The following is a 9,861-nucleotide window of genomic DNA, read 5'->3' on the forward strand; positions in this document are numbered from 1 at the left end:
TGTCTGTTTCTCCTTCCATCCTCTACTATGAACACAGCCCCATGGGTCCTGGTCAAATGTAGTGCATTATACAGGGAATAGGATGCCAATTTGTCAGTCGGTCCCAGAGTTTAAGATTTGTTTGTCTCCCTCTGCTGGCCTGGAGGACCCAGACAGACCAGGCCACCATGGATCACATGGCTATGTCTCAATTACCTTAAATGGCTTCCATTTCTCATATCCTTTACTTCTAGTAGAAGCTATACAGGACCTGACCAGGGAAAACTCCAGGCCTTAGTTATAGACCTGGAGGTTTTCCTAGTCAGGTTACTTGGTCAGGAAAAGGTCCTGGCCATATTTATATAATATTAACTGATATGAGGGGACTTAAAAGGGTTTAGGACTATATGGCTATAGCTATTAACATTTATAACCAGTTCTAACCACTTAATCTATCTTGTGATCTGTAGGAAAGGAGGAGGAGGAAAGATAAATAAGACTATTGGGACGTAGCCGGTCTCACTCAACTGTGTTGGCCATAGAGTCTCTTTATTACTTCAATGTTTAAATATCATGATTTACAGAGTCTGGACAACTGTATGCATCCATCTACAGAATTCCACTGTTCTGTCCCATATTGATGATGTCATAATGACAGTGGTATGAACACCGACCCATATGTCCATGGAACAACCGAGTTGTGGAGTGTAATGCAATGCACGAAGACGTTTTTATTTTTTGTTGTTGATTAAAACCTATTTTCTTTATAATGCCAATGCATGAAAGCTACCCTGAAATCACGTATGTAGCTAATTACCGGCTTTAATAAACTGTCATGATGATTATTTTTGTTATTTTAAGAAAATATCCTCATTGAATACAAATGCAAACATTGAATGTAATCTATTGTATCTGGCATTTGTCTTAAATTATCATTACATAATGTTTACTATTGACATACATGGAAACAATCACAGACACAGCAGAGCCAGGTTAAATGTCATAAAGCTTTATGTAAGCTATAGAATATACATCTATAGAAGTCAATGGGTCCACAGTTACAGACTATAACATTAGAATGGCAACAGCAGACACTGTATATGGATGCATTCAATGCAATGCAATGCAATACAATTGTAATTCAATTATAATTCAATGTGACTAAGCTTGGGACTCTCGAACAGCATTGTTTCAGATTTTCATTGTGTAATGCAAAAATCTTTTACTGCTTTCCCCACTTCAATAGCTCTTTTAATAAAACGATCTAAAAAGCAATTTGCTCCTTCAGCTCTCTCTCTAGCCTCCCTTTCATATTTTTCCCTCACCTCCTTTATTCCTAAATCTTTAGCCTCTTTTTCCAGTTTCAGTTTCTCCAGTTCCTCCCAGATTCTCTTCACTTGTATCTCTCTCTGGATCCTCTCATTCCCCTCTTTAATAGCTTTCTCCTGAGCCTCTTGTGTATTTGTCATCAGTTCATTCTGTCTGCGTTTCAGCTCTTCGTTCTCTCTCAGGATCCTCTCATTCTCCTCTTTAAGCTCTTTCTCCCGAGCCGCTTGGTTCAATTTTTCTTTCTTCAGTTTCTCCTCCTCTCTGCGGATCTTCTCTTCATTCTCTCTCAGGATCCTGTTCTTCTCCTCTTCAATCGCTGTCTCAGCGTCCTGGAACCTCTCAGTGGTGTAATGGCTTCCTCCATTCATCTTCACCATGTTGTTTATCTTCTCAAGCAGCTCAGTGACCTGGGAGCGATTCTTATCTTTTTTGTTAAAGACATGATATCTCTCCTTGCATTGGTCAACTAAACTTTCCAGGCCTGGATTTCCATGCAGGAAGTCTTCAATTGTTACATCCCCATCATCATCATCATGAAGATTATCTCCATGTGTGAAGAGAACCATGGTGTATTTGGATCTTTCATCACCAAAGAATCTCTGAATCATCTCCACAGTCGATAACAGCTACACTTTGCTCACCCACCTTCCCTCTTTTCTTGTCACAGTTTTTTGTCAGAGAAATAGAGGAACATTGTGATGGGAAAAGTTTGTTGCCTAGAATGATGTTTCCTGCAGCACTTTTCCCAGCTCCAGTCTTCCCGACCAGAACAATACGGACCTCCTCATTTTGTGTATGCAGTTGGAATCCTGTTGGATAACAAGAACACTTGTTAACTTTTTTAAGAGGTCTAGACTTCATGTACTGCTTGCTAGCACATTTTGAGTAATGGCTACATTTATTTGCAGCAACAGGAAATGTTAATTACTATATGGATTATAATTAATGGGCATTTCTGTAAGGGATGACATATTGTTCGTTAGGGAAAATCAAGTCTGAACTTTCAAAGTGGATATTAGAAACTTTCGAGTACTTAAAACGCAAATGCACTACAATTTTGCATTTGCTGCTGTGCAGGAAAACCTTCAGCAACAAAACATTTATCAAATTAAGATCCTACATATGTATGTGCTAAACTGTTTTTATGCCATAATATTTTTTTTGCTAAGTTGACTCCCATCAAATACCAAGCAATCTCTTGGTTTTAATATATAAATAAAGGCCACAGTACAAAAATAAATGTGTAATCCATGTGTTCCTTTTCAGAGTCATTACAGCAAGTGAGTAAGAGAATGAAAGAAAGAGAGAGAGGGGAGTGCTCTTAAACAGTGATATACAATAAGTGCATACAAGAATAAAAAATAATTATGTTAGTTATGAACGTAAAAAAATTCTGAGTAACCTAAAGTATGAATTAAACATATGTTTCACCTTTTTAAAATATATATGAGTTACTCCACTGACTTGTACATTATAATGTAACTAATAATGTTAACATTTTGTGTCAACTTGACAAACAAATAAAAGCAGTGGAGTAATATAAAATAATGCTCCAAACTGCTATACATCATTATATTTCTAGAGCACATGAAGATCAAAGGAAAAAGCACATAAAAAACTAATCAATACCATTGACTTGAGTTCCCATCTTTGTAAACTAACGTCTACTCACCAGACAGAGCAACTTTGCTGTTCATGTTTGCAGTGAAGATCCGTCAGTCTCAAGCACTGTGTGAGAGTAGTAGTAGTAGTAGTAGTAGTAGTAGTAGTAGTAGTAGTAGTAGTAGTAGTAGTAGTAGTAGTAGTAGTAGTAGTAGTAGTAGTAGTAGTAGTTTCTATGCTCCTTGTAAGGATACTAAAGAGATACAGTGTGAGAGTGGGTCTGCCCGCTTGTTTTATAAAGGATCTCTCAGGGGCCCACCCTCTGACACACCCATAGGCTTTCTCTTAGCTTTCATACATTTACTGAAATCCTTTCCCACTAGTTATGGCTGTAATATAATGAAAATGTTTTGAATGGTCTAATATTTAACGATTCAGTCAAGTCAAACCGTAGTGAACTAGTAAATCCGCAGGTAATATTACATCTCACTACATTACAACGGTTTGATTTGTTTGATCTGAGCAATTTTTTAGCTAGCTACTTAGCTGTCTTTGTGTCAAAGATAATTGTGTAGTTTAGAGTAATTATCGAGGTTAGCTAGCCAGCTATCTTCGTCCGCCCCGCCACCGTTCTCCTACTTAGTCAACAACTGCTAGCGAGCTAGCCAACTTCTACCGACTAGCAGCACTGTAGAAACTAATACATTACAACGGAACGATCTGATTAGTGTAGTGTTAGCTAGCTACATAGTTGTCTTTGCTGTCTTTGTATCTAAGATAATTGTGTAGTTTAGAGTAATTATCGAGGTTAGCTAGCCAGGTTAGCTTGTGTTAGCTAGCTACATAGTTGCCTTGTAAGGTGTAGCACTGAAGCTATCGAGGTTGCCTGGCCAGCTACACTTTCAAACAAAGTCAACAACGCGGCCACTGCTAGCTAGCCTACTTTACCAGCCAGCAGTACTGTATCACTTTAGTCATTTTAGTCAATAAGTTGTCTTTGTCATAGTTTGTCATAGTTTGATAATTGTGTAGTTTAGAGTAATTATCGAGGTTAGCTGGCCAGCTATTTTCGTCCCCCGCGACGCCATTTCCAAACCTAGCCAACTATTACCGATGAGCAGCATTGTAGAAACTAAATACATTACAAAGGAACGTCTTGATTAGTGTTATGTTAGCTAGCTACATAGCTGCCTTTGTATCATGATAAGGTGTAGCACTGAAGCTATTGAGGTTACCTAGCCAGCTACACTTTCAAACAAAGTCGACAACGCAGCCACTGCTAGCTAGCCTACTTCACCAGCCAGCAGTACTGTATCATTTTAATCATTTTAGTCAAAAGATTTTTGCAACGTAACCTAACTTTCTGAACATTCGAGACGTGTAGTCCACTTGTCATTCCAATCTCCTTTGCATTAGCGTAGCCTCTTCTGTAGCCTGTCAACTATGTGTCTGTCTATCCCTGTTCTCTCCCCTCTGCACAGGCCATACAAACGCTTCACACCGTGAAAGGAAAGCACATTTTTTGTCAATTAAAATAAAATAATATTGATCAGAAATACTAATTCATTTTTTATTTCATCTTTATTTAACCAGGTAGGCCAGTTGAGAACAAGTTTTCATTTACAACTGCGACCTGGCCAAGATAAAGCAAAGCAGTGCGACAAAAAACAACAACACAGAGTTACACATGGGATAAACAAATGTACAGTCAATAACACAATAGAAAAATCTATATACAGCGTGTGCAAATGGAGTGAGGTAAGGCAATTTGGCAAATTAACACTGGAGTGATAGATGTGCAGATGATGATGTGCAAGTAGTAATACTGGTGTGCAAAAGAGCAAAAAAAGTAAATAAAAACAATATGGGAATGAGGTAGGTAGTTGGATGGGCTATTTACAGGTGGGCTGCGTACAGGTGTTGGCTTTGGGGATGACCAGTGAGATGTACCTGCTGGAGTGTGTGCTACGGGTGGGTGTTGTTATGATGACCAGTGAGCTAAGGCGGAGCTTTACCTAGCAAATACTTATAGATGACTTGGAGCCAGTGGGTCTGGCGATGAATATGCAGCGAGGGCCAGTAGCTGGAAACGGCAGATTCTTTATGGAATATCTACATAGGCGTGCAGAACCCAATTATTAGCAACCGTCACTCCTGTGTTCCAATGGCACGTTGTGTTAGCTAATCCAAGTTTATCATTTTAAAAGGCTAATTGATCATTAGAAAACTGTTTGAGAAACAAGTCGTCAACTGGCAGCTTCATTAAATAGTACCCGCAAAACACCAGTCTCAATGTCAACAGTGGAGAGGCGACTCTGGGATGCTGGCCAATATTTGAATGTCGCCAGACTGACTTTAGATGCAGTATAACGTTAGCTAGCTAGCTTAGATTGATGGGAGGCCACCGGATTTTAGCTAGCTAATGTTAGCATTGCTAGCTATTTTTAACAAACTTTTTTTTTCCTGTCTAAAGTAAATTTGACTACATGGTAATGTTGGCAAAGATGTTTCCTGCTAAATAGTTGACTACTTCAGCAATTTCATCATATTTCCAGGCACTATAGTGTAATTTAGGCGAAACAGTAATCAGCCTCCGTTCAGAATGACTGGGTTTATCACCACTTTAGGGCACCACTATGGTGCTGCCGGTAGAGGGCGGCTTGACAATGTTCATAACAATGGCATGATGCGACTGAGTGACGGAGGTGCAACCTGTGAATACCACTATATTAACTAACCCTGAATTTTGAATAAAATAAAGCAATTCCCTACCTATCTACTCCCATCACCCCCACCCAAAATACCACCCAATCCTCATTCCCGTCCAATCTCTCTGACCCTGTCAAACAACCTCTCCCTTTCTACATCATACATTTCACAAAATAACATGTTCAACCGTTTCCTCTGCTGTACAGCCATTACATATTCCAGTACCATGTTTCCCTACCAATTTCAAAGAGGAATTCAATACCGTATGCCCTGATCTCCTCCTCCTCCTGATTTTGTTCCCATTACATGACACTAATCTCCAGTACAATAAAAATGTCTGCCCTTACTACTTTCAACCTATTGTCTCTGCCAACAATCTAACCCATTTTTCTAAATCAATGTTTTAATTTCCCCTCTACCCAACTGCACCGGTATATCAAAAATATAATTTCACAGTTTTTTCTTCTTCTATTGTGTCTACTATATAATTTCCATTAACTCCTGAATGAGACGGAATCCAACAGAAGTGAATATCAATACCATTTACTTGTAAGCCCAACAACAGCATCATTTTTTCTAACCATAAATCCTGACGTTCTGACTTTCTAGATCTTAACTGCACAAAACTGATGCAGATTCCAAACATATTACTACTGTTTTTGGTCGCACTTCCTCTATTCATTGTAATCCAAAGATTATTGCAACCATTCTGTTGAATATTCAGATAAAATAATTTGTTAGTCTTTTGCATAGATTAACATGGAACTCAGGAATAAATACACCTGCTCCTGTCTTCTGTGGTTCATCTCTTCATAGTTCACTCCCCGCAGCTGGTCTAGACATGGGATAGAGATAAACTTGAGGAACAGATAGACCTGTATTGTTTCAAGACACACCACTGTTTATTTTCTTCGATCAGGCTAAAATCAACATGTGGTCTTGTATAAAACCATGGTGGCACATTTCCTATTGCCACAGACGGCCCTATAACAAGATCCCGGAGTCCATATTCATCAACCCTTTTCTCAATCTCTGGGCCATAACCCCTGTTTTGATATCGTTCATATTCCCAGCAGTCTTCCAATACTGTCCGTGTATGCAAGAGCTAGCTTAACTCATCTAAGGGACAGTGGCATTTCTCCAGTATCTACTTCTAAAGCCTCAACCAGTGTAGTTTTAAATGCACCATTGCACATCCTCGCTTACTTACAACAGGTGTAAATAGCTGATCATAACTGGTTGTTTTATCATCATTCTCAATAGCCCTAACTCTACCATCTGAACTATCCTCCATGCCGACCCCCAGTCAGAGTACAGTTGTGCCAAATACACCAAAAGAACAAAGATACAACTTTGTTACAAACCAGACCTGTCCCACTCACACTGTTTTGTCTACACAGCCTCGTCTACACAGCTCGACCAGCTGTGGAAGTTTAACGAGGCTCAGTGGATTAAGGTGCAGGCGTGGCACTGCGGCCTAGCTTGCAGCAGCCTAAACATGCTGCTTGTGAGGTGTGGCTGAAGCTGCAACTGTGGCACACCCCAGCCACCCCACCAGGGGGCGCCACAGTGTCGTGGATGCATCTCAACAGAATAATAAGCATTGTTAAAAGACCTTCACAAAAGTTCCATCTAACTGAAGCGTCTGTATGCTGAGAGATGCCATACCTAAACCAACAGTGGGTGTAGGACTTTTGGCTCTTTGCCACCTAGAACACAACAATGGTTTCAGATCTTCACCCTCCTCATAACCACCATGAAACTGATGATTTAACTAAAGCCCAACATTCCAGTTTGTGCCCTAAAAGAGGATAACTATCAAATGTAGTCAAATCAAATCAAAAATCAAATCAAATCTATTTTTATATAGCCCTTCGTACATCAGCTGATATTCTCAAAGTGCTGTACAGAAACCCAGCCTAAAACCCCAAACAGCAAGCAAAGCATGTGAAAGAAGCACGGTGGCTAGGAAAAACTCCCTAGGAAAAACTCCCTAGAAAGGCCAAAAACCTAGGAAGAAACCTAGAGAGGAACCAGGCTATGAGGGGTGGCCAGTCGTCTTCTGGCTCTGCAGGGTGGATATTATAACAGAACATGGTAAAAATGTTAAAATTTTAAAATGTTCATAAATGACCAGCATGGTCAAATAATAATAATCATAGTAGTTGTCGAGGGTGCAACAAGCACGTCCGGTGAACAGGTCAGGGTTCCATAGCCGCAGGCAGAACAGTTGAAACTGGAGCAGCAGCACGGCCAGGTGGACTGGGGACAGCAAGGAGTCATCATACCAGGTAGTCCTGAGGCATGGTCCTAGGGCTCAGGTCCTCCGAGAGAAAGACAGAAAGAGAGAAAGAGAGAATTAGAGAGAGCATATTTAAATACACACAGGACACCGGATAAGACAAGAGAAATACTCCAGATGTAACAGACTGACCCTAGCCCCCCGACACATAAACTACTGCAGCATAAATACTGGAGGCTGAGACAGGAGGGATCAGAAGACACTGTGGCCCCATCCGATGATACCCCCGGACAGGGCCAAACAGGCAGGATATAACCCCACCCACTTTGCCAAAGCACAGCCCCCACACCACTAGAGGGATGTCTCCAACCACCAACTTACCGTCCTAAGACAAGGCCGAGTATAGCCCACAACGATCTCCGCCATGGCACAACCCAAGGGGGGGGGGGGGGGGCGCCAACCCAGACAGGAAGACCACGTCAGTGACTCAACCCACTCAAGTGACGCACCCCTCCCATGGACGGCATGGAAGAACACCAGTAGGCCAGTGACTCAGCCTCTGTAAAAGGGTTAGAGGCAGAGAATCCCAGTGGAAAGAGGGGAACCGGCAAGGCAGAGACAGCAAGGGCGGTTCGTTGCTCCAGCCTTTCCGTTCACCTTCACACTCCTGGGCCAGACTATACTTAATCATAGGACCTACTGAAGAGATAAGTCTTCAGTAAAGACTTAAAGGTTGAGACTGAGTCTGCGTCTCTCACATTGGTAGGCAGACCATTCCATAAAAATGGAGCTCTATAGGAGAAAGCCCTACCTCCAGCCGTTTGCTTAGAAATTCTAGGGACAATTAGGAGGCCTGCGTCTTGTGACCGTAGCGTACGTGTAGGTATGTACGGCAGGACCAAATCGGAAAGATAGGTAGGAGCAAGCCCATGTAATGCTTTGTAGGTTAGCAGTAAAACCTTGAAATCAGCCCTTGCCTTAACAGGAAGCCAGTGTAGGGAGGCTAACACTGGAGTAATATGATCAATTTTTTTGGTTCTAGTCAGGATTCTAGCAGCCGTATTTAGCACTAACTGAAGTTTATTTAGTGCTTTATCCGGGTAGCCGGAAAGTAGAGCATTGCAGTAGTCCAGCCTAGAAGTAACAAAAGCATGGATTAATTTTTCTGCGTCATTTTTGGACAGAAAATTTCTGATTTTTGCAATGTTACGTAGATGGAAAAAAGCTGTCCTTGAAACAGTCTTGATATGTTCTTCAAAAGAGAGATCAGGGTCCAGAGTAACGCCGAGGTCCTTCACAGTTTTATTTGAGACGACTGTACAACCATCCAGATTAATTGTCAGATTCAACAGAAGATCTCTTTGTTTCTTGGGACCTAGAACAAGCATCTCTGTTTTGTCCGAGTTTAAAAGTAGAAAGTTTGCAGCCATCCACTTCTTTATGTCTGAAACACAGGCTTCTAGCGAGGGCAATTTTGGGGCTTCACCATGTTTCATTGAAATGTACAGCTGTGTGTCGTCTGCATAGCAGTGAAATTTAACATTATGTTTTCGAATGACATCCCCAAGAGGTAAAATATATAGTGAAAACAATAGTGGTCCTAAAACGGAACCTTGAGGAACACCGAAATTTACAATTGATTTGTCAGAGGACAAACCATTCACAGAGACAAACTGATATCTTTCCGACAGATAAGATCTAAACCAGGCCAGAACTTGTCCATGTAGACCAATTTGGGTTTCCAATCTCTCCAAAAGAATGTGGTGATCGATGGTATCAAAAGCGGCACTAAGATCTAGGAGCACGAGGACAGATGCAGAGCCTCGGTCTGACGTCATTAAAAGGTCATTTACCACCTTCACAAGTGCAGTCTCAGTGCTATGATGGGGTCTAAAACCAGACTGAAGCGTTTCGTATACATTGTTTGTCTTCAGGAAGGCAGTCAGTTGCTGTGCAACAGCTTTTTCTAAAATTTTGGAGAGGAATGGAAGATTCGATAT

At 41.0% G+C, this 9,861-nt stretch overlaps 1 pseudogene; it reads right to left on the reverse strand.

Moving 5' to 3' along the window:
• Nucleotides 1–431: 431 nt before the first annotated feature.
• On the reverse strand, nt 432–3,005 carry LOC106610420 (GTPase IMAP family member 9-like; annotated as a pseudogene).
• Between the last annotated feature and the right edge of the window lie 6,856 nt (nt 3,006–9,861).

This window comes from Salmo salar, chromosome 08, assembly GCF_965601325.2.
Source record: "Salmo salar chromosome 08, fSalSal1, whole genome shotgun sequence".
Lineage (NCBI taxonomy): Eukaryota > Metazoa > Chordata > Actinopteri > Salmoniformes > Salmonidae > Salmo > Salmo salar.